Source organism: Manduca sexta, chromosome 28, assembly GCF_014839805.1.
Source record: "Manduca sexta isolate Smith_Timp_Sample1 chromosome 28, JHU_Msex_v1.0, whole genome shotgun sequence".
Classification (NCBI taxonomy): domain Eukaryota; kingdom Metazoa; phylum Arthropoda; class Insecta; order Lepidoptera; family Sphingidae; genus Manduca; species Manduca sexta.
Window position 1 is genome coordinate 12,128,918 of NC_051142.1, and position 26,014 is coordinate 12,154,931.

Below are 26,014 nucleotides of genomic sequence, written 5' to 3' on the forward strand. Positions count from 1 at the left end.
TAGGCCTTGGTCCACCACTTCACATATGTAGCTTCGAAATTCTTCTTGTGAACTTCTCCAGTATGCGGATTTTGTCATGATATTTTCCGTTACCGTTAGCAAGCAAAGCAAACGATAATTCGCAAATAATACACACCAAACTGTTTTTTTAAATGTCAGAGGTTTGTGCCCTTGAGTTTTGAACCTGCGGACTTTTGTCTCGGCAGACTGTTCCACACTCAACTAGGCTATTGCCACCTCTACATTATATATTTTTTTAATGTTATAATTTATATTACGGCGTGATAATCTTACTAAACTGATTTAACATGTGTTAAGGTATATCTAGTGTTAAATAATTAAACAGTTCGTATTTAAGTTTAATCAGAACCAATTGAATACAATAGAAGATAAAGCTTAACCTATCAATTTGCAAAACGGACAGCTCACACGCAAAATCTACTGGCTTTATAAGGTATTTAGCATGCAAAGCTCGTGTCATTTTCACGATAGAAGCGTTTGGCTGTAACAAACAAATCTGCCAAATTGCACGGATTGGCAATCGTGTAACAATGCCCATGGATTTAAACAAAGAGAATCCTCGGTGATTGACGGCGCGTGATGTGCATAAGAATATAATCCCGTCAAATCCCGTCACACATTTTATGTTGATCATAGCGGGTATCTCGCTAATCTTTATCAGGTCATAATTTCATTGAAAATTATATGACATTAATAAGCATAAAACCTGTGTTTTGATACCTGTTAAAATAGGGAGTGTTTATTCCCAGATCGCAAACTTTTGGTGTCTTTGGTGTGCCTTTTTGAATGTTAAAACAAAAAAATTGGATAACCTTTTGTGTTCTTCGCGTCTACCTTTCTAGATTTAAAATAAAAAAAAATGACGACCTACAGCTATCAGACGAATGAATCACGGCGAAATATTATGATGTTTTTTCTGAACAATGTTCCTCCATTTTTGCGAAAATTAATAACGATCTGACTTCTTGCGTCTTATCTCAGAATTTAAAGGGACGAAGATATCTATATAACAGCAATGTAATAAAAATTAAACAGTAGGTCTCTGGGGAATATAAGAATAGATTTAGAAATGAGGTAATCCGAAATAAATTCAAGGGCGACATCTTGGCTCCGAGTGTGTTGAACTGATGAAAGTATTTGTCATTCGTCATCGTAAACGAAACGCTTAAAATCCTCTTACGTCGACATTGGGGTGTTCTTTTATTACAAGATTCACGATGCTCGGTCCATAATTAAACGGAAAAAACACTGAAAATATACTAAAATATCAAATATGAGATTTTTAAAATTTTACTAGTACAGGGTATAGAATGCGTGATTTATCTTTAGGAGTATATGATTTAATATAATAATACCAGTCTTGCATTATATATTGCTCACTGTTGGACACCGGCCTCCTCCACCACTGAGAGGGAATAGGCCTTAGTGTACAACGTTGGCCTAGTGTGGATTGGTAGATTTCATATACCTTATATGGAACTTCTCAAGTGTGGAGGTTTCTTTATGATATTTTTCATCACCGTTAAAGCTAGCTATAATTCACAAAGAATATTTAAATAACTTTAGAAAAGTCGGAGATGTGCGCCGTTCGGTTTTTGAACCTGAGGGCATTCGTCGCCGCAGTTCGATCCACTCAACTAGGCTACCGCCGCTTTTTACGAGTACTTATAGTTAATTTGATTGTTCTAGTAACTCCTTGTTAATTATTTTCGTAATTGTCCATGATAAATATCAATTTATCTTTATTGTAGTCATTTTCAAGTTCACGGACAATATTTTTGTCTCATGATTTCGTCGTATAAAGCCCAGAAAATTTTCAATGGATTTGGCCTATTATTTTTTAACTTGATGTCAAGGTCTTGGTCACTAGAGGCATGTAAAAAAGAGTCCAATATAATTTTTTGATGGATTTACCCAAATTTTTTTACAAATTTGATTGCCTGCCTCTAGTGGTCCTCGGTCACAAGAAGCAATTAAAGCGCAATTCGGATCAATATTATATACAGATCAGTTATTGATAAACTGTTACCGCGCGATAATCAATGTAATTAATAATTATCAACACTTTAATCCGGGCGTGAAATTAAAATGTGTAATCAAATAGTTTATTAATCCACATTAATTAAGTTAAAAGCGCGAGCGTGTATATAACTGTACATGCCGTGTTAGCAATTAGTTTATCGGATTTCAGTTGCACTTGCCATGTCGAGTTCCTTGTATTTATTTTATTTTACAGTTTTTACTCGTGTAATGTATTTTATTGGAAGTATGAATGTTCTTTTTCAGATCTTGTTAATATCATACATTTTCGTGAAAATTATTGGATTATAATGTTGTCAATTAAATATGTATACAACTACACGAATTAAGAACATATTTTTATTGGAAGTCGGTTAATAAAATATGATTCGTGTAATCTCGTGACAAAAGAAGATTATTGCATAATATATATACACACACATAGGTACGGTTGACTCCTTTTGTGTCGAGCAAGCTAAAACCATAAGAAAGAGAATACGCAACTTTTGTCCTGGGAAAACTGGTCACGTGGGCGAAACCGCGAGCAATACTTAGTTTCTATAAAAGAATAATGAATATAGTTTTTGAAATTTTGATACACTGAGAAATAAAAAACTATAAACACTTATTTTTAAACAATGCCTAAATATTAATGAATTATCAAATTTATATTTGACTATTAAAAGAAAATAACTCTAACATGGATGCCTCCTGTGAGGATTGAACTCACGACCCCTGGTTTACGAGACCAGTGCTCTACCACTGAGCTAAAGAGGCGAATGGGACATCTACCCAATTAATTCACTTATTTCATAGTTAGTAAATAAGTGATTACAATCTAACATTCTTGATACTTTTTCCTTTGGTAAATTGTGGTTATATTCTTAGGAATATAACTTGGCTTTAGAGCCAGGTTCATATTTACGTCTCATGTCATTAATTAGTACATTGATCAAGATGTAAACAAATCTACGAATGATGTTAGTGATGGAGGGTGAAGTTACGAGGGATTTACGTAGACGGTAAAGTGACCCGACTGCACGTGAAGATAAGTGGAGTGGGGACCAATAGAATGTCGACTGATGAGAGAAGATTAGCCCTCGGCAGATGACACAATTATGACGGCCTGTTGGAACCAAATATACTCAAGCCGATCTCGGAACGCGACACACTTCCGAGGGCCATTATGGCTGGTTTTAACACATTGTACAGATCACCGTACACATAGCAACCACGCTATATGGGCGGATATAAAATATATTCTACCACTAGCGTATTTTAAAACACCTTTTACGGACTACCGTACACATAGCAACGATGCTATACGCGTGGATATAAAATATATTCTACCACTAGCAAAATTCTAATTCCACAAGCCGAACTCCGTCTAGTTAGACCCACTAGTTCTGTTATCTATGCACATGCCAGCACTGTGCCTTATCTGCCTATCTAGTGGTACAGTAAGGTGACAGAAAATGGGTCAAGTTGTCCTCGATTTGAGCACTTACTTAGCACAGATTGACTAATTTAGTGAACCGACTTGTTCTGTTTACTGATCGACTATCCGTACCCTTATTAGGATTTTAATGAAGGGTTGTAAGTGCATATATCTATACAATATGAATTGAATTGAATTCACAAATCTATACAATATACATATTATAAAACAAAGTTCCCAAAAGCTGTCTATATGTTATCGATTTTCCCAAACTTTACTGAACGGATTTTTGTATGGTTTTTACTAAAAGGTAGTGCAATTCTTGAGTAAGATTTAGTTAAGTAGTACAATACCGTTTTATGTAAATGAACTGAAATATAACGATTATTGTTCAAGGGTCCGCGTGGTTGGAAATAATCTCGTGGGTCGGAAATTACGCAGGAAAAAAATTGTGACATACCAGTGGCGAAGCGTCCATACAAACCGATTCCTACCGGCTTCCCTTTTGGGTTCATTTACGTTTGTCTTATTTTTAGTTTGTTGTATTGGCCGCAATGTGTTAACTAAGGCATTTTTTTGCCTCGGGTTACCTTTTGTAAAATTTCAGCCTTCGCCACGTTGACACACTAATATCCACGCGGGCACAGCTAGTCATGAAACATACTGGTGTTTTGCTGTAATGATTTTTAATTTCAATATCTAATGCGTATGTTAGAAAGTATATAGGCGTAAATCGGATCGTCAATAGCTTAAACAATTAAAAATTTATGTAATTGTTGGTATATACCTATAACATATAATGTAGTATAGAAATATTTATAAAGGATTCGAGGGTAGTGCGATCCGGCCGGTTCTCGACCTACCGTCCCAATAAAAAATAGTCTCGTTTTACGTAAGTTTCATTCCGCTTCGTCCTACTGAATATCTTGTGAAGATATTATTATATACACCAATTGTAAAGTATAGGTAAATATTGTAACTTTGAGTTTTCGAACGACCAATATCTCAGTCTCCCCCGCCAATATAAGGCTGTAGTGTTCGAAACGTCCGGAGAGAGTTACAGTATTAAAAAGGCGATAAAATTCGTAAAATAGTTTTATTGTTGATTAAATATTGGCATGAGAAAATAAACGTGTCAAACCATTAAATCTTTTTATTATTATTATTATGTAAAAACGTCAGAATGTTTTTTTTAAATAAAATAATAATTGAAGATGGGATTTATTATTATAATAATTGAAACATTTTTTCTAAACAAATAAAAAGTATAGAAAAGTCTTTATAGTAACAAAAATAATTATCATGTGACCGCGAAATGAAGAGATATAATTTATGAAAAGAAATGAAATAATAACAGCTTTAATTTATTTATCATTTTCCTCTAGGTACACGTCATGAGTAGGGCAGTCTTTATGTATGGGAAATTATTTACTGTTTCCTGCTCCATTAAACGTGTCTTTTAAACAGAAGTAAATAATGCCTGTACCATGTTTAAAATAATGATAATTATTATTTTTTTGATAAATTCGTGTACAGTCACAAAACTAGCTGAACAAATTCAAAATTTTAAATCAACTTTTGTGTTGAATTCTCTTCAAAATACGTAGGAGATTTTAAATTTCGAACAACTAAAGGCAGTTTTATGGTTTCTATACAAAAATAGCAGTTCGTGTAAGGTTGTGTAGACAAAAAAATAATGAATGATATGTAAAAAACTTTAATATTTCGTATGCTCCAAAAAGTTTGGGGCAACAGAATGTCGACTGACGAGGGAGAGGCCTTCGACAGTCGACACAATTATGCCAGCCTGTTGGAATCAGATAATATATGCTGTTACCTCGGTTCAATATTTAGTATTCTTTTTGAACAACAATAAACAGTTTTAAATTGGATCGGATACCTCTTCGATTATTTTCGTTATGTTCATAACTTTAATACATCATCGTCATTAGCCACAGAGCGTCCACTGCTGAATATAGGCCTCCCCCAAAGATTTCCAGACGGACCTGTCCAAAGCGGCGTGCATCCAATGTGTTCCTGCAACATGAATATATTATTATATGAATTTTATTGTAAGCATTTAGATGCATGTTATTAACGTTATTGCTGGCAATACTGTTTTACGTCGCTGTTTGATCTGGTCTATGAGGTTAAAGGAGCAGTAAGAATATATATACTAACAAAAACTCAAATAAATAATGATATTGATATAAAATATAAGGGGATGTCCTATTCCGTCTATTAAAAAACATAATTCGATTCAAAAAGAATAAACATAATGAAATTTTACATTAACTAAATTAATATTACAATAATACATTCAAGCATTTATCTCACAGTATCTCAGGCATTCAGCCAGTATATACTCTCCATTCATCGAACCTATGAAAGTTGTCCTTCAAAAAGACGGATTTGCCCCGTAGACGGAATAAGGCCCCCTGATGGTACATTATTATTGGTAGACATGTCATGAGTTGGTATTGGTTTAAGAACGCAGATTTAATAGGCGTTTCATAATACTTAGGTTTGAGGGTAATATCAATTTGTAATATTTGCTCTATTTAGTGGAGCATTATTATTATTACCTACCTAATGAGACTGGGAGCGGCATTTTTATAATGTTGGCTGTCGGAAACATACACACTTCTGGCTACGGTTAAAAATCATATAAGTAATTATCTAGATTATATTTTCGGAAAATATATATGGGTGCAATACATAGGGCGTATTACAGATTTGGATTTTAGTAATGATATAGATAAATAATATAACTATGCTAATATACGGCCCAATTGATTGTACATTTTGACAAGACATTCTATATTAGTAACTTAGACTATATACATTTGGTATTCTTAGCATATAAATGCTGTCTGTATATTGAATAACTAGCTTTTGCCCGCGGCTCCGCCCGCGTTATAAAGTTTTTCAGGCTAAAGTTTTCCGTTATAAATGTAGAAGTTCCCCGGGAGCCTATGTTCTTCCCAGGGTCTCAAACTGTCTCCATACCAAATTTCATCTTAATACGTTGGGTAGTTTTGAGTTTAACACGTTCAGACAGACAGATGCAGCGGGGGACTTTGTTTTATAATATATTTTTTAGAACTTTTAAAGTGGAACAATCCCGTCATACATCATTGTTGCATAACTTTAACCGTTTACGGAACGCAGGCAACGGAAGCTCTCAAGACTTATAATTTTCCCCGTTTTTGCAACATGTTTCATTGCTGCTCCGCTCCTATTCGTCAAAGCGTGATGATATATAGCCTATAGCACTCCAGGATCAAAGGGCTATCCAACACAAAAAGATTTTTTCAGTTAAAACCGGTAGTTCCTGAGATTAGCCATTACTGCTCCGCTCCTATTGGTCATAGCGTGATGATATATAGCTTATAGCAGTCCACAAATATAGGGCTATCCAACACAAAACGAATTTTTCAGTTGAAACCGGTAGTTCCTGAGATTAGCCATTACTGCTCTGCTCCTATTGGTCATAGCGTGATGATATATAGTCTATAGCACTCCAGGAACAAAGGACTATTCAACCCAAAAATATTTTTTCAGTTCGAATCGGTAGTTCCTGAGATTAGCCATTACTGCTCCGCTCCTATTGAATATAGCGTGATGATATATAGTCTATAGCACTCCACGAACAAAGGGCTATCCAACGCAAAAAGAATTTTTCAGTTTGGACCGGTAGTTCCTGAGATTAGCCATTACTGCTCCGCTCCTATTGGGTATAGCGTGATGATATATAGCCTATAGCACTCCACGAACAAAGGGGTATCCAACGCAAAAAGAATTTTTCGGTTTGGACCGGTAGTTCCTGAGATTAGCGCGTTCAAACAAACAAACAAACAAACAAACAAACTCTTCAGCTTTATATAATAGTATAGATAGTATAGAAGTATAGATAAAAAAAATATTACACCTAAACGTCTTAATGTGTCCGTTCATTCCCATTCACTCGAGTTGATTCCATTGAACTGTACAATAGGTTATGTGGTGCTCTTTGACACGAATGAGTAAGTGCCCATTATAGGTTCCAGCGTCCTGTATATTTAATCAACTCAGCCCGAAGCGCTGGCATAAAACGCGTCAATTTGTGGCATAGTAAAATTTTTACTACCTTATAAGTTTGGTGCTGCTCTTTATTCCTTCGTTTCGATTAAGGTTTAATAGAGATGGCTCTGGAGTTGTGCTTTTATATTCCTGAATTTCTTGAAGCGTATTATATTGAATGTAATTGTACTCATATTGCAATTATTATATATTTTTTTGCAACTAAAATTAATAAAAAAAAAAATTATGGACGCTCTGCCGATGTTAAATAAAGGAATGCCAAAAGAGGCACTTATCTTTAATCACACTACATATCAAATGAAAAAAGTATTCCGTACGTAAACATCAAAATTTCTAGTTAGCCTTTGCTAGTCGTATTCGCGTAGTATATGTAATTGTCCCAATTAGGATAATTTGGAGTCTTTAGATTGCGCGTTGTAATGGCATATCTACGTCTTTATTTATTACTAGTTGACCCGACAGACTTTGTCCCGTCTTATCTATGAATTTGTAGCGCGCATTCTGTCAATCGCTGACAGTTATTTCAAACAATTGCCAGTTATATAAATTTAATATTTTCATTAAGTTTTAATTAATTTTTTTGTTTCATAAGAACCTTCTCCTGACAATAACAAACACAACAAAAAAAAATAATTGTGAAATCGGTCCAGCCGTTCACGCGTGATGGCGTGACCAAGGGAAATAGGGATTCATTTTTATATATATAGATATATAATAATAAAGAGTAGTTTCCGTATACATCTCATGCTACTGAAACCATCTCATGACAGATTTCAATGTACCTCACCATTATCTAAGCTATCAAGAAGATACCAATATCAGTCTAAAGCAGTCATTACGTTCAGTGAAATGAGTTAAGGAGGCGGAATGTGAGGCTAATCGGCGCGATCATTAGGCGTGCCAATCACTGTCTACGACATGCGCCTGTGTGGCCAATTAGCGGATTGATGATTTTTGCCCTAAATTGCCTATAACCATAGTATCTTTGCAGACGGATTACACGAATATAAGGGCGTTGGTACATACGTGCACACTTTCTATCCTTGAAAGAGTATGCAGAGGTGCGAAGACTGCATCGCCTTTCGTAATCTTAACTCCGTTCCATGATCGGTGGTGAGCATATTAGCCTTTAAAATCCGGATTAATACTGGGCAGAAAACTCAATAATGCTTCACTGGGGGACCGAACGGGAGACCTCAGCACAGCAGTCGTGTAAAATAACTTTGCCACCGATGCAGCTCGAAAGCCTAGGTATGCAAATTAATTGCTAAACACGTGTAGGTCAGTAGTAATTCCTACTGCTAGTTGGTAGGCTGATGCGACAGACTCTGAGTGGTAGCCGTGTTCTCTATTCCTGCTGTCAAGCATGCAAGTCGTGTTACACTTTAGAAGATTATGATGCTTATTATCTTATGTTTAGGTTCGTAATTTGAAATTCAGGGTGGCGTTGTGGTAATATAAAATTGTAGATGTAAACAGTTTATATGTAGGCGCGGCGCTTGCCAGCTGCACGTGTGACACCAGCCTATTGTTTTGAAAATAGGTCAGCTTTTCTACTAATATTACTACAAAGGTGTATAAATGAAGAATGGTTTTGTAATGATGAAGATATTATACTGAATACTAGATAAATGTAAAAGCTCACATTAATTATGCAAATGGTTTTATGAAATCAAAAGCGATGGCAGATTCCGCAGCGTGCGATGAGCAAGTTATGAGTTTGAATCGATACTCGTCCCAAAACAACTGTTTAGTTACAAATGAGTACTGGGTCTGCGCGATACAGCATTAAATTTTCGTGTAATTTCTATCACTTACGATATTTCTGTATCTTGGTCTGTGGTATTGAGGACTTTATTTGTCTAGCTGTTTTGTAGGTCGAAAACTGTGGCAAATCCTATATTTTATATATAATATTTTATTTTCTTTATATTGAAAATCATTCCTAGGATATGGATATGGATTTGTCACTATATACATTTTAGGTTAATTTTAGCATAATAATATTATTATGTTTATGCAAAACGTGGTCATGGATATACAAAATTTCAATCAAATCCGATTAGTTTCAACGTACTGCATTCAAAAATGCTTATGAAATATCGTATTTATAATATTAGTAAGTTATTTTTAGTTTGCAAATATCATTTTAATCCAATCATAGTTATTTACCGGCCTTTGCTATGTAACGGTTCTGCTAATAAACAGCATAACTTCTTTGCAACCATAAACTAAACTGTACAATGCAATGAAAGTTGCGGCTTATATTATAACTAACGCTTTGCCGACTTCACCGATAAGTTTATAACAGAAACATTTGCAGCAAACGCTCTCTTCTTACGCTCTTTGCTGGGAGCGAAACTATTATGTTAACATTGTTAACAAGTTGTGGACTGAGGAGTTATTATATCTATAACAAGCTTTTAGAGGTGTCTCTGTTTGCATGAATGTCATTGCATTCCAATCATTTCCTTTGTCCAAATATTGGTATCAACAAGAAAGAAACAATAAATATAACAATAATTTGACATAGATAAAACATCAATTAATTTATAAACAAAATTATTTTGATGAACAATTTGATACAGTAAAGAAATATTTGCGTACACACAATTTAAATACAAAAGACTCGGTTTCAAAGGCATGTTATTCGAATTCAGAAACAAAAAATCTTTCCGATTGCTATGTTGATTGGTTTTATTCAGTTGTTTAACGAGTGCATTTTCCGTCCGGTATTCATTCCACAGAGTTTTAACAATAACCGGAATAAAATAACTATTGAGTTGTTTTTAGGTATTGATATCTCTTTTAACTTGGTTCTATGCCGAACTAGTGTTAGAATCGGTCTTCATAATTCTTTCAATTGACACGCAGTTTGCACTATAATTTGTTAGGAATATATTAATAAAAAAAGGTTTTGTTCGCCGTTTCACCCTTGTGAATAGCTTTCCCGTTACAAGAGTCCTGAAAACAATGTACGACGTCAGCGACATCTATTTAGAAATCAGATTAAGACTTTTATGTATATTCTTTATTAATGTATATTCTTCCCCATGGAAGAAAATTACCGGGATTAAAAGTAGCCTATGTGTTAATCTAGGGAATAGTCAATCCATGTGGTAAATTTCATTAAAATCCGTTCAGTTGTTTCTGCGTTTACTTCTAACAAACATCCAAATGTTTTCAAAAACTTTCGAATTTATAATATTTATTTATTTTGTTTGCGCATCTCCTGCCCTTGTGTCTATCTATATGTATTAAATTGTGGTTCTATTTCATAGACAACCATTTCACCCATTGAATAATAATAATTCTTATAGGCGAAAATTATTAAGTATTTATCATTTTATTTAATTTTGCCATCAAGTAATACTTTATACTTATTCGAATATAAGGTTTAAAACAGGTGTTATTGCTCCATTTTTGCGTACATCCAAAGAATGGAGATTGCGTACTTGTAAATAAAAATCTTGAATGGCGTACTAGTTTTAGGCAGACACCACCAAGCAAGGTCTCCTCGACTTGACATTCAGTTATAAGAAACTACGATATATAAATATATAGAGATGGGTATCTAGAATGTGTTATGTATATATCTCAAGTAGTCCATGGTCAAACGACTTCAATTCAACACAAGATTTGTAATATTTTTACTACGTAAAATATCTCCGCTAAGTATAAATGCAAATTGCATAGATCCGCAGCTGCCGTCATATCTGGGAGCTGTAAATGAGTTTTAAAATAAATGGATCCAACATTTCTGGGGTGCGATGCGCTCGCTACGGTATGATTCACGTAATGAACAAGTGATTTCTTTGACCATTTTTCGTAGCTTGATTACAACTTGTGAAATAGTATGAGTTGTTTCGTGCATATAATTTTTGTGGTGCTTTTATGATTTAATATTTAATTATTTTTATTAAATTAATGAAGTTAAAACTAGAGATCAGTGGATGTATGCTGCAACAACTCGCTTTTGTCGATTTAATATTGTATTTTACTCTCAGATAAGTTAACAAAATGGGATGCATTAGCTTTAAATAAAACTAGATCGCGGATTCACCTGCGTGATACAGTTTTCTGGGATAAAAGTCCCGCTATATATTTTCCCGGACTAGAAAGTAGCCCATGTTCTTCCTAAGGTCTCAAACTATCTCCACATCTTTCATCGAAATCCGTTGGGTAGTTTTTGATTTTATCGTGTTGAGACAGGTAGACAAATGAATATATTTTTTAGAACTTTCTAAGAGAAACAATTCCATCATACATGATCGTTGCGTAACTTTAATCGTTTATGGAGCAACGGAAGCTTTTAAAAGGAATATTTTTTTTTTCGCTTTTGTAACATTTTCCATTGATGCTCCGCTCCTATTAGTCATAGCGTGATATTATATAGCCTATAGCTTTCCTCGATAAATGGACTAGGCGACACTACAAAAAAAGTCAATTAGAACCATTAGTTCCTGCGATTAGCACGTTCAAACAAAGTAGCAAACACGTCAGCTACATACATTAGAATAGATTATATTTCTAAGCCCGTATCTCTAAAAAGATAAAGTCCTTACTTTCTCAATGATTGAGAGCCGTTCAGCTATTAATTGAGTACGCTAACCTAGCATACTATAAATCGTAGAAATTCTAAATTAACACTTTTTTCTCGTTAACATTGCAATTAATAACTTAAAATTAACAATAATATACTCGTAGTTTTGTAAATTAAGTGGTTTAAGAGGTAAATTTCCGGTCAAAGTCCTGTTTTGAATGTGTCGGCATTATGTTTGAACCTTTCGGTTTGAGAGCAAAACTTTTGGCAATTTCATATTCAATGAACCGTTTATGAAATACGTTTATGGAATCATTTATTAAGTTATTAATGTTAACTTTGTTAATAAAGTCAGTGAAGTGGAATGATCTGAGTTTGAATCTTGTTTCTATTTTATTTACAATAATAAATAAAAGTACAATGCGCATAAATTAATTCTGATGTATGAGTACAATTAGTAGTATTTGTACTCATGAAGTAGATCTTGGTTGAGAAGCAACTTTTTTATTCACTAGCATACAATGAAAAATTCAATGTTCGATCGGTCCTTGTTGTTTATTTTTTAACTGACTTCAATAAAAGGAGGAGGTTTTTTATTCAACTGTTTTTTTTACTCACAAAATATTTGCAGTAAGTAGATATTTATTCCTCTACAAATATAATTATGTCATTTATGGTGTATGACTGGTTGGTTGTGCTATTAAAAAACATATCATAGAACCTGTTAGATACTAAATTGTTGCAAACAATGAGTCGAGTCATTGATCATTCTTATACATCCAGTCGCTTTATAAATAGGATAATAACTATATTAATATCATATTCATCATCAAAATCACGTCCCAGACTACAAAGAGCCTCATTTACTGTCACTATTTTTACCATCTACTAACAAATAGAACAAGGCTTATGATGTCATAGTAGAGTTATACCTGGATATCTTTTTCCATTACCATTTTTCCAATCTAGACGTTACACCCCAAATGAACCGGTTTAAGGTGTTCACGTTATAGGTTTGTAGGTTAATATTATTACTTAACGCGGTCGTCCTAGGTCGTGCCTAATGGAAACCACCTCACTGGGTTATTCTCGTTAGATCTCATTAGGTTACGTCGGTGTCAGAATTAATGCACTGTATATTAGAATTCTCCTGTTATATGTTTAACATTATTTTATATGTTATAGTAAATAATGAGCAACAGGAGGCCTTTTGTTAAAGCTGGATTATAATTCGTTAAGAAATTAAGTGTTAATTCATGTTTCAATTAATATTGCAATGTGCTGAAGTGGCCGTGTGCGATATCGCTTCATCTCTTTCTTACGCAGCCATCGTAGTTTTCAGTGACGTCACGTGCGTGTAATGCGCCTCTTGTCACTAACTTCTTCTATTGAAATTCAGAGCCTTATAATTTATTAATTTTTTACCAAATTTTAATTATTATTTTTGCGTTAGAATTTATACGACGTTAATATTCGATAAAAGTGAATAACAATCATGATTTAAATACCGTATTGCTTGCTCAATTACTTTATTGGATTAGCATGATCTATTAACAGTCTTATTTTTTTAACGTCATACAGTTTAATTACGATACACCTTGAGCTTGTACTGGAATTTTAAATTTATAGAAGCATTGAATATTAACAAATCATAACCTACTAATGTATTAGAAAATGAGATGCGCAAAAACATCATATAGAATGTATTTCTAAAAGCCAAAACCCCAACCATCCATAAAAATATTGGCATAAAAGATAACCCTTTAGCAATCTCAGGTCCGGACCTACTCCGAAGTATTTAACCGTCTAATTCTGTCAAGTAAGGTCTCTCATTTTATCGCAAAGTAAATCTTTTGCTCGTAGCCTCTCAATCGCTGGGTATGGCGCAAGGACGCAAATATTTGCAGGGCTTTGCGTATAAACTTGGATGTTTGATTTTGTATAAATTTTCAGCAATATTCTCAAATCGTTGGCTTTGCCTTGATTTAAATGTAGGTTGGGATGAGTCAATTATTTCAGAATAAGGTCAGAATTTTATCAAATATTCGCTGGGGTTACTGTTGTAAAATTAATTTTGTTAATAACTATTACTGTAGCCTAAGCTATAATAAATCGAGCTTTTATGTTTATGATAACTGGTTTCTGAAATTAGTGATAGAAACTACGTCTATGTTATGTAATAGTATATAAATTTTATTCCAGATTACCGTTTAGTATGACCAAGCTATATTTTAATACATTTTTGTAAGTGTATTTTGTGTGAAATATTTAGGTGTTTTTGGAGTTTTCCAATAATCTCACCGACCTAATTTGCTGATCGTACTGTTGCTGTTTTTATACATAGGTTTAGTCTTAAAATTTTCCAATTCAGCTCGTACATCTTAAATTTTCTTGCAAATTTTTGTATAATAAATTTTTATAATGCTTTTGCTACGAAACAAAACTGCAAATGAAATGGATTTTAGTATAAAATTGATTGAATGAAACTTTAATCCTGGATATAAATATTTTCAATTTCACACCGAGCGATTTAAGCTGCCAGTTCGATCGAGTAACGAATATTATTTTGATAAGTGTGGATTTCAATTAATAAACTATAAAGTTGGTCATCTGATGGCAGATAATCAAGTGAACTCGATAACTGTCTGAGAATTTGTTGGAGCTTTTCCGACCAATGAGAGATATCACATGGATGGAAAAACACATGACGAAAAATAGAGGCACTAGTTGCGTCTCTGCCTACTGCTTAACCGATAAAAAGTGTGATTGTGTATGTGTGTAAGATGTTATTTTTCAGAAATCTGGTTACTTGTAGAGTACCGGAGTATTTGGATTTTATTTTTATGACTTTCTTGAATCTCATATATGTAACGATACATCGTTAGAGAGAAAGTTCTGGATTCGTGTTTAAATGATCTTCAGACTTCGCCTAGTTTATCAACGAAAAGTAATAGCTATTTTATTTTAACGTTTAATTCTTATTTATTCTAGCAGTCTTGATCCCTTATATTTACGTAAACAGTCCCAAATCAAACATGTCAGCGTAATATAGCATCTGGAGCCGAGACCAAAAGACTTCAAAGAATAAATCGGAATGGTAAGATCGACTTGGCTTTTTGTAAAGCCTGAATTCAATAAAACAAAATAGGTCAAACACATGATGCCTGAATCCGGCGAAAAAACAGCGATAAGATATTGGAATTGATATAAATCGGGTCAATTTATATTTGATTTGTTGAATTAAATTTTAATAATACTTAAATGTGTGCTGGAATTTTTTGATCATTTCATAATATAAGGTTTACGGTTAAAGGGTTCGGATTCCTTTAAAAGTTCTACGTAGAAAATAATGCTAAAGGTCAAGTCTGGCGTAGTTTTAATATAATTAGTCTTGCCAAAACTTTGTTCCTGAACCCATAATAATGTAAAACGCGCGAGTTCGCACAATGGCTTCTAATACCATTGTTTGTCGCAATTTGATATTCTACTTATTCGTTAACGTTAACCCGACATTTCTAAAAGTTCGTGACTCCCAAAATTTCATATTATATTGATCATGTAAATTGATATACGCCGACTCAATAACTGGAACAATGGGATTTTCGTTAATATACGGAAAATTGAATTTTGGAGTGAGATATTTTACATTAAAAGGGGCGATGGCGGCACCAGTAATGTGGGGCAATGGCCTATAGAAGACTAAGAGGATTATAAGGTGCTTGTTCCACATAAAGTTTGCTAGATTTAAGGAATCTGAGTTCCACTTTATATGATCTTTGCGCTGCTACATCACAAATAAAGGAATACATAGTGGTCATGGAGGAAAAATAATGCAAAATGGAAATGTCTTAAACAAAACAATAGGGTGCTGGCACGTCGTTGTTTGATGACTGAAAGAGCAGCGCAGTTATATCTACGTATAATCGTATGAGGACAAATGCAAGCCATCTTACATAGCCGGCATAATTTTTACGGCGATCGACTGAAGTGACGGTTGAGTAAATATTTTTCATTCGTAAATATTATATTTTGGCCTAATGCTCTTATTGTTGTGTGTAGTATAGCTCTGATTTGATTTCTCTATTAAAGGAAATTGTCTACCTATTTCTAAATGCAATAAATATATCGCCAACCCGACAGGGAAAATCCGCATCTACAAATTCTTAACCAAATACAAACAAATCTGTATGCTTTACAACTTCTTTGCATAACTTACGCGCTGTTTATCATAATGTAGGCATTTTGTTCACATTTTACACAAGTAAAGTTATACAACATTTGTTAATGCTAATTTTATATTTGAATACTTTTGTTGGCGTGTTTTATCCCTGCGGTGGACAGAGTTGCGGCCGGAATTTAAACAAGAAAGTTTTCTGACCTATTCCTTTAAGAATAAGTTACATTTTGCTAATGCTGTTGTACTTCAGTGTTTTTAGTCTGTTGCTTTAGATTTTAAAACCTATTTTTAAAGCTGTTTTATAGCAGCGAAAGTTTTTGTATTTAAGTATTTTTTTAGACATTTAGGAAAATAACTCGAAAAACAGGCAAAATTGGAAAAACATGACTAAAAGTACAGAAGGTTGAGAGAATAACATCGAGGGAGAGTGAAATTGCTGGCTTTTCTGTAGGCCCATAAAAGAGGAAATGTGGCGTTTTGAAAGAAAGCGAAGAAGTCATACACACGTTTTTAATATTTTGGCTAATGATGATGCTCTTGACCAGTAAAGTTTAAATTTATCACTATTCTAGTACTTTCTGTCCTCCGTCTAAAGTTAGACAACATTGCTGTTCTCATAACTATAATTACTGATGATCATAGATTAACAATGCTTACGGCCAAGCATCCTTATATAAAATATCTACAATAAAACTGCATTACAACGAAAACAGTACTAACGAGACGCATTTCAACTGATATTTCGAAAAGGTTGTTAAATATCGCGAGCGTTGAGGAACTTCCCCAGAGATCGGGACTCCCGGACTAGTAGCAAAATGTAGTTAAATATATTACGCTAGTTGGAGAATAATGCTTGTTTAATGTATAGTGTTAGTTTTATAATAATTAAAGGCGTTTCATTCTGGTAATCTTGTTTTTGGATACCTTATCCTATGGTACGTACAGTCAGCAACAAAAGTCGTTGAACATAATTTGTTTCCAATATTTCCTAATCATTATCATTTACCATAAGTTACTGATTACATTAAATTCAAAATAACTTGTCATAATTGAACTACAAAAGTAGCTGAACGCATTCAAACCATTGAATGTCAAATATTACTAGCGAATTCTTTTTATGATCTGTAATAAATACAAATGTGGCTGAAATTAGCACATTCTTTGTTTTATATAAGTACAAGCTTTTTTCCTATTCGTTAAATTGAACCCATCAAGCTTCAATACACCCATCTCGTGAAGCGCAGCGCACCGCGTTTTTTACTATCAAAACATTGCCGAATTAATACAACAGTCCAGAATATCAATTAAATTGTTATTTTATAACATATTAGCCTTGGCTCGCTGCTCCGCCCGCGTGAAAAAGTTTTTCAAGGTCAAAAATCATGCTATATATTTACCCGGGATAGAAAGTAGCCTATAGCACTCAGGAGTAATGTAGCTTTCTATTAGTGAAATATTTTCAAAATAAGTTAAGTAGTTCCTGAGTTTAGCGCATTCAAACAAACAAATTCTTCAGGTTAATATAATAGTATATTATATTGAAGTTGATAACCAGAGTTATATATTTTTTAAGTATGGGCAAAACATCATAATATATTAGTAAGTAATATTATAACATTAATAGGAATAGGTTAGTTACATTTTAAACATCCTATTTTATAGAACACTGGCTGGTTTAAGAAACAAATGTGTAAATTCAAAATTATTCTGGCAGGAGATTCTCTTTGAAGGATTCAACGTAAACGTCAGTTTCTTTTTCATAATTTTTCAGCCAATCCTTTACTTTGGTGTCCATATTGAAATGATAACCTTAATCTGTACTCTTCTTTGGTAAGTGATTTATGGTCCGTTTCAGTGTTCAGGTGTTTTGTAAATTAGTATCTGTTCATCGACTTTTGTTGCTGATCGTACCAATAAACCCTGTTACTAATGGTACGGCGTCACTGTGTCTTCGATCTTGAAAACGTTATCTTAATAGGTAATTTTTCGGAAAATATGTTGTGATACTGTAGATATATAAACAACTATAGAAGTTTTCCCATCAAACCTTTTCATGCTATGATCGTGGTAGGGACGTGTCAGGCTAATAGTATTCTTTGTATTGAAAAGTATGAGACTATGCTCACTAGATCGTTCCGTCATCGATAAACACCGGCGCGTGCCATGCACGGACAATGTCAGCGAGAGTTTTTTGCTGGTGCTGTTACGTTCCGTGCATGGCATGCGGCGTTGCCAAAGCGGTGCGTGCAGGCGGCGAAATGGGAAGCTATGCTGTTGATACGTTCTATGTGTTAATAGTAGTCCGTGTTTCTTTCCGTGCCTGATACGTTCATAGCACGATTATGATTTATGGTACGATCCGCTTATGGGGGCAGATTTATTAATTATAAAGATTAAAGTTAAAATTAGACATACGACTCGAGCCGACCGACTCGGGCTGTTTGTTGAAAAAATTTCAATATTAACTTTTTACTCTCTTTGCCATATAGGGTTGAAATAAAATGTGCTCTACTCTTATTTAGCGTGTACCTATCGTCATACTTTGTGCGTATCAAGATATTTGTATAAAGTCAAGCATTTTAGAGAAGTTAACACAATAATTTTTGACCTGAGACAATTATATATCTCGTACATTATAGTTACCGATGATTGTTACTTCTGTAACAGCGTTTACACTTGGAATAAAATAATGTTCTCACTCATAGTTGCGAGCTTTTTCTTAAGGCAATAAATCTTAGTAAAGAGGTTGTAGTAAGAAAAGGGACGTCTTGGTTTTTCTATGTGGAATTTGTAATTTGTGATACTTAAGTACAATAACATACTACTGTATAACAATTGAAATTTATGTAATTATATGTTGAAACAAGGAAATTACTCGTCTTAGAATGCATCATATTTGATATTATACTTGCCTACATTCTGATTTCTTTTATTATGTTGGAGAACATTATATAGCATAACATAGTGGATTTATCAGTGAATTATAGCGAATGAAATATAAGAGCAGAGATACTACCCACATATCCCATCACACTCCAATAAATATGTAGACCGAGCAATTCTCTTGTCATTACAATTGATTTATTAGGTTCTAGAGCGGTAGCCTTTTGCTCAAAATACTCAACTTACTCGTCCGAAATCACCTATAATTTTCTCGCTTTTCGGCTCGTCCGAAGCGATGTTAATGTTTATCTCAATGGACGAGCGGCCGGAAGGTAGGCAGGTCCCTCGGGACGTGGGAATATAGCGGTTGTTAAATTTAATCACCTCGTTGTACGTATGTTTAAAATTTGTGCTGTATTCTGAAGCTCTTACGGCCGCGTTATGGCAATTTAAATTTGGTTTTATTTTCGCTCGTGTTTAATTAGTTTGCGTGGGCGATATTGCTGGAATAAAACTATGGCTCTATTTTTCTGTATAAAATAAGCCTCGGCTATTAAAAGTAAAAAAATGTTTAGCTATTTAGTGAATTCAAATAAAATATTAAACTTTATTTGTTTTTTATTAAATGTTATAATATTAATATTAAAAATAATACATACGATTTTAAGATGTAAAGCTACAAATTTTTAAGAGGTATAAACGTAGAATTCATTGGAGGCGTCAAGAATACGTATTGACAAATATATTTCGAATCGAAAATGGATAAAAGTACGCTTTCCAAGATCGAAGGCGTGATCCGACATTTATAGCTGCTGTTTGTAACCGCTACGCCAATAAGACAATACCCTCATATCAGGAGTTAGATTAGTTTGGGTTAAGTAAACATGTCGTAAGTTCACGTCGTCCACGAACTAGACCCAAGTCACTGACGTAAGTCAATACGGGAAACGGACGAAAATCAGATGGCAGATTTCTTCGAATGCACGATGTTTGTGATTATGAGTCAGTCATACACCATACTTCCCGAGTCGCTCCAGTATTTTTAACTTCATAGTCAATAATTCATGGAAATCTATACTGATGTAAAGGTTTACAGTTTTGTGGGAAAATCGTTATGGAACACCTATGTTTTACAGTGATATGTGGCTGATGATGATTGGTTTTGGCTAAATGTTGTTTGGATTCATGACTAGCATAGGATAGCAACCTACCAAGTCGCTCATAATTAATATACATCATTATCAGCTGCAAGATGTTCACCGCTGAACATGGGCCTTTCCCAAAGATTTCCAGATCAACCTATTGTTAGCGGCCCGCATCCAGCGATCTACTGCAACTTTTATGACGTCATCTGTCCACCGCGTGGGTGGACGTTCGACGTTCAAGTCGCACACCTAGTGTTAATAGATCTTTATAAATATATAATATATGTGCGTTTAATACCACAGGAGTCATGGACATGTTGTCCCTAAAGCATGACAATATAAATAAAAATAACATAGGAAAAAGAAAAAACTGTTATCCCATATGTTTTTGCTGGACAGTGGTACTGTCTCGGCTCAGTCAGCCTTTCAAGACATCGAGTATAGATAGAAATATACTGAGATGTTTCACATCCCCATAACAACAGATCGTTAAAAGCATTCGCAGTTTACGTTACCTGTTGTACGAATACTTGAGCTATATGTAGCGACATGATTTATGGCCTATGGAATGATGCGGGACAAGACAGGCCTGGATTCGGCATCACATATTTACGTTTTTTAATTTTGTCTTAGTAGACGTTTGACAGCTTCAGATTTTTAGTGACTAAATAGAGATCAGTATTAACGTGGTGCTTACGATATTACCTTGAAGAGTCCTGTTGTGTGGTTCCAGATGTATATAAAAGTAAGAAATGTTGGCATTGTTCTGGAGGCCATTGAAAATATTGGTAAAGTATTCATGATCCAATTGTGTGGTGGGTATGGTAGTGCGATTTTGTTTAATTGAGGGTTCGGTAAATTATCTTTACTATTTCTGGCAGTGGCGAAAGGTGAAATTTTCCGCAAGGGAATCCAACATATAGGTACTTATATGCATAAATGCGGTCTGCAAATCGTTTTAATAATAGTAAGGATAATTCGATTCTGCATAAATTCTAGAATCGAGTTGTATGGACTCGCCGCTGGCACCTGGTGTTAAGTGAAGTGAAACCCAAGAAAAATGTCAATTGGTAATAGACGAAAAAAATTGTGCTAAATAATGACCATTGATTGCCAATAGTATCAATTCGATTTTCGATTTAAATCGGTCATTTTGTGTTAAAGTGTGCGAGATCGTAGAAAAGCTGTTTGTGTGGGCATAAAAGGCAAAGGAAATGTATCCGAATACGGCGCTGTTTATATTTGACGTTCGACACGGGATGATTATGTTTACATTTGTTTGGCATTAATGCGTACGTTCCGGGTATATTTTTGGACGTTTCTCAATGGATACTAGGTGAGCCGATATACCGTGCCACTAGAATTGTACATTCCATTCTTATACCATTATGACCAAAATCATTTGAATTTGATATTTTCTTTGAATTCTTTTTATTAACACCAGACGCTAGACACAAACGTCGGCAACGAGTTATTAATATTATTAACAAATTGACAGTAACTTTGAATAATTTGTTTTTCAGAATAGTAAACTTTTCACCTGTATTTATTAACACTATTGCTGGGGAATAGATAATGTTATCAGGTTTAAGTCAGGTTCCTGACAACCAAGCGAAGGGGAGGAGAAAAAATATTGCCATTAATTAGCTGTTTTTATAATTTCAAGTAGATGTAAATAAAGTAACAAATAAATTAAATGCAATTTTAAAGTGTAATTTTTGACAGATGCTGATGAATAAAGAGAGGTATTATAAGTTTAAGATGCGAGTTTATTTTTGTCCGTGACTACGTAGTTCCCAAACAAATGGAGCGATTGTGATACAGTTTTTTTGTTTTTTTTTTTAAACGTGCTCAGGAACATGACTCCTGACTGAGTGAATTTTCACTGCACCTGACGGTAAGTGAATTGGCCTTTAGATAGACTATCGACTGGTGAGTAACTCCTTGCCAGTCGACATAATTATGCCGGCTTGTTCTGTGTTGGTTTAAGTATTTATTAAGAAGTTTCTTAGAAAAATATTTATCTACATTCTTACTTATAAAATTATGATTTCATCTGACAGAAATATTATATGATTTTATTACTATTTTCTTAGTATTGTATCTCGCAAACATAAGTCCTCTTGCCTTGCCATGCTAATATCTTGGATTACGGGCAAATTAGATTTCCAACGCGACATCAGAGTAATACAGATGACAGGGCCTAACCAGGTTTGTAATCTTAGAAGGAAATGCTTCTATAGTTATAGTAGAACTATTTGGAATTTGCTCAATTTTGTTATAAAAGAGCTAAAGGAGTTTTAGTTTTTTTTATCATGTGACGACCATGTCTTCGACCAAGTGTAGTTCAAGAGAGTTTTGAGGCTAGTAGGTGAACTGGCTATCAATAGTTGGGAAGTATTATCTCAGTCTTGTTATATACAGGGTCTTTTTAACTTTGCGTTTCTACATGAAACCACATACTTATCTTCTTGAAAATAGCACTATCCAACAACAAATTACTCAAACCGTTTAGTGAAATAAAATGGTGTAAGTTTTGAAAAAGATCAATATCAATAAAAAGTATTTTTAATTTTACACGTCCTACTGCCACTATTAATACACATACTAACGTACAAAATGATTAAAAAAATGATATAGGAAAGTGATTTTATTTAGTGAAAATATTCGCTATTCACAGATGATTTTTAGCACAAAGTTAGCAGAGTACTGGTGGTAGGTATTTTATGTGAGAGTCCGCCTAGGTAGGTACCAATACAATATTTATTTCTGTTTCCAAGCAGTAGTGTGTAATCACTGTTGTGTTCCGGTTTGAAGGACATTGCAGCCGGTATAACTACTGGACATAATGAGACTTAACATCTCATGTCTCAGGATGGCGAGCGCAGTGGAATACCAAACAATACTTTGTAATTCAATGTATTGGACGGTGTTTCTACTGTTTATTGGCGGTCGTATTACTTACCATCAGGCGAATGGCAAGCTCGTCTCGTTATTCAAAGCAATAAAAGAAGAGATTAAGATTAGTGTGTCGTTTCATTTATTAACGCAAAATCAAAATGACCAATTACTGTGGCGGGTTTACGATCACTAAGTGTACGATGATTGCCAAAGAGAATATCGTAAATATTACGTGTGGTTGCTATTCAGAAGAATACAAAATATATCAGCTACTTTCAAGTGTTTACACTAAAATAAATCGCAATATCATCAAGTACGTGCGATTGCCAGACGCATTGGTACTAAAAGCATTAAGTACTATTGAATTTATTGTATTACAAATACTTATCGATTTTCAATTTGGCATCGGAGTAGGTCCTTAGGTTTAATGCGGCTAGTTTCCAATTTTATGAACATTAACGTGTTCAAAAGAATTGGTTTTCGAGATTTATAGCATACATCATTTTTTATTTTTATACGGATAGTGGCCACTGTGTACAAGGTGTAAACCACGCCATAATGTCCCAGGTAAGCGTGTCGCATTCCGAGATCAGCCTGGGCACATGCGGTCTAAACAGACCCGTACAATTATGGCGACTGGTGAGGCGTCATCGCATCTCGTCAATAGATATCCTATCCCTACTTCACTTATCGTCAGGTACAATAGGGGTCAATTTACCGTGCTAGTCCCCGAGAGCTCAAATAACTTTTCATGATTCCCTAAATTCTATTCCTTTACGGTTCGGAATGCATCTACTAATCTCCCGATGATCATCAGGTGATGTACTTACTCATTTACTGGCTTATGCCTTTAAAAAGAAAACACATATCTAGTTATAAAATGGTCTAAAACAACAGGCGTATGTGAGTCTGCATTATCCAGTTGAAGCAGGGAGAAATGAAAATTTACTCAGCGACGACTGCATCAACAAGGATACTGAGCTAATGCACAGCTGAATATGCTCGGAATATTGAAATTCTGCTATTGATTTATACAGCTTGCATTTATAATTGGGGCTTTAGTCTTAGCTTTTATTTGTTTAGACGTATTGTAGCTCTTTTATTTTTCACCTTGGGTCTGTGCGATTCTGTTTTTATCGCATTTCAACCATGATCGAGTTTTATTTCTTTTCACTGGTTGATCCAAGACCTAGCTGAGAACATTTTTCGTTGGTATGTAGTGGAGTATTGATGTCGAAGTTAGCAGAAATGTTTGCTTATAATGTAAGTCAAGATGAACTAATCTTTAAAGAGGTAAACGGTTATAGATTAAATCAGTATTGAAGTGTAGAGTATTTATAGTAGTCCGTGGTTTGGAGAAATCTTCTTTAACATTTTATAGAAATTGTGTGTTAAAATTCAGTGACAAAAGTTACGGTGTCGGTTATTGAGTTCATATAAAATGAATGCACCAATATTTATTTTTCGTAGGTGTGGTTTCATCATTGTCTGGTTTCTACACGAGTTTCATTACTTTGTTAGTTATAGAATATGGTGCTTCAAATTTCTCATTAATATTTACTTGTGCACATAGTGAAATATTCCTTTGTTATAATAAAATGGAGACAAGTTTTGCTTGTTCGCACGTTACCATAACTATACAAATTATGTTTATCTGATGAAGGGTAATGGTCTAACGGTTTTGAAATGCCTTTTAATGGATAAGTAGATACTTTTCTATTAGTAATCTAGTATACGTTTTGTTACAGCTAAGGTATGTAATCGGGCCACTATCAAAAGCAATGAATAAATAAACTTGAACATTGCATCAATCATGCGGATTTATGTCGGATGCATTCACGATATTTTGTAGTGACGTCATTGTTATGTATAGAGAAGAATGTCATTGCGGATGGACTTTTGCTAAAGGAAATTTATGGCTTTTGATCTGAACAGTTTTTATGGTTTTAGTTTTTTGTAAATATGTATTTGTTTTTTATTTGCTTAGAAACTGATAAAAGTATTATGTATGTATAATTTGATGACAAAGTTTTTTATAGATTTGTAAGGTGCGTCAAAAAAGCTAATAATATAATAATGTTGTGGCTTTGGTTGGTCTCTATTTTATGCTGAGTCTCTTTTTAAAAGCAACGAGAGATGATATAATTATAATTACTCAGACTTTTAAAATACGTAGAGTAAAATTGTACAAAAAGGGCCAAGTAAAATTATTTAATTTGATCTCGTAGACTAAAATAATTACGTTTATATTATTTGGGACGAGAATTTAAAAATTTAATTTTGATATAACTTTTTGATATTAACTATGATACCTATCTTACATAATAAGCAATTAGAGCATGTCGTTATAGCAGACGTTCCGAAACTTTTTTTTCTCATAGACAACTTTTAAAAAAATTTCTAGATCCGGTGGACCCTCTGCAGCAAAATTTTTTTTTGCATATTACAGCCGTTGAGCTTCTATAAATATTATCTGCATACATTGATAGGTGAAAGTAATTTTCATGGACCTCCGCTTACAAATTGTGAACTCCCATTTTTTGGTCATGACCTGGATCACTTTGAAAATCATTGCGTTAAAGGAACATGATCAGCTGTGGTATAGGTAGAAATACGAGAGAAGACTTTGCGCCGAGCTAATTTTCATCCCATGACGCGGTGAGCTCATAGCCACATCGGTAACTAATTCCAAAACACGGACGACTTACGTTCGTTTTTTACTTGAATAACCTTCTTACAATCACTTAAAACAAATAAGGCGTTTAAAAGAAATAAATATCAAAACTGTCCTCTATCTTCAGCTT

General features: G+C 34.1%; 1 protein-coding gene and 1 non-coding gene across 2 annotated transcripts in view; one reads left to right on the plus strand and one right to left on the minus strand.

Moving 5' to 3' along the window:
• LOC115442114 (5-hydroxytryptamine receptor 2A) overlaps positions 1 to 26,014 on the plus strand; it is a 98,805-nt gene that overhangs the window by 11,373 nt on the left and 61,418 nt on the right. The window lies entirely within an intron of this gene.
• Trnat-cgu lies at positions 2,746 to 2,817 on the minus strand. The gene has a single exon. It is a non-coding gene; the product is annotated as a tRNA-Thr (tRNA).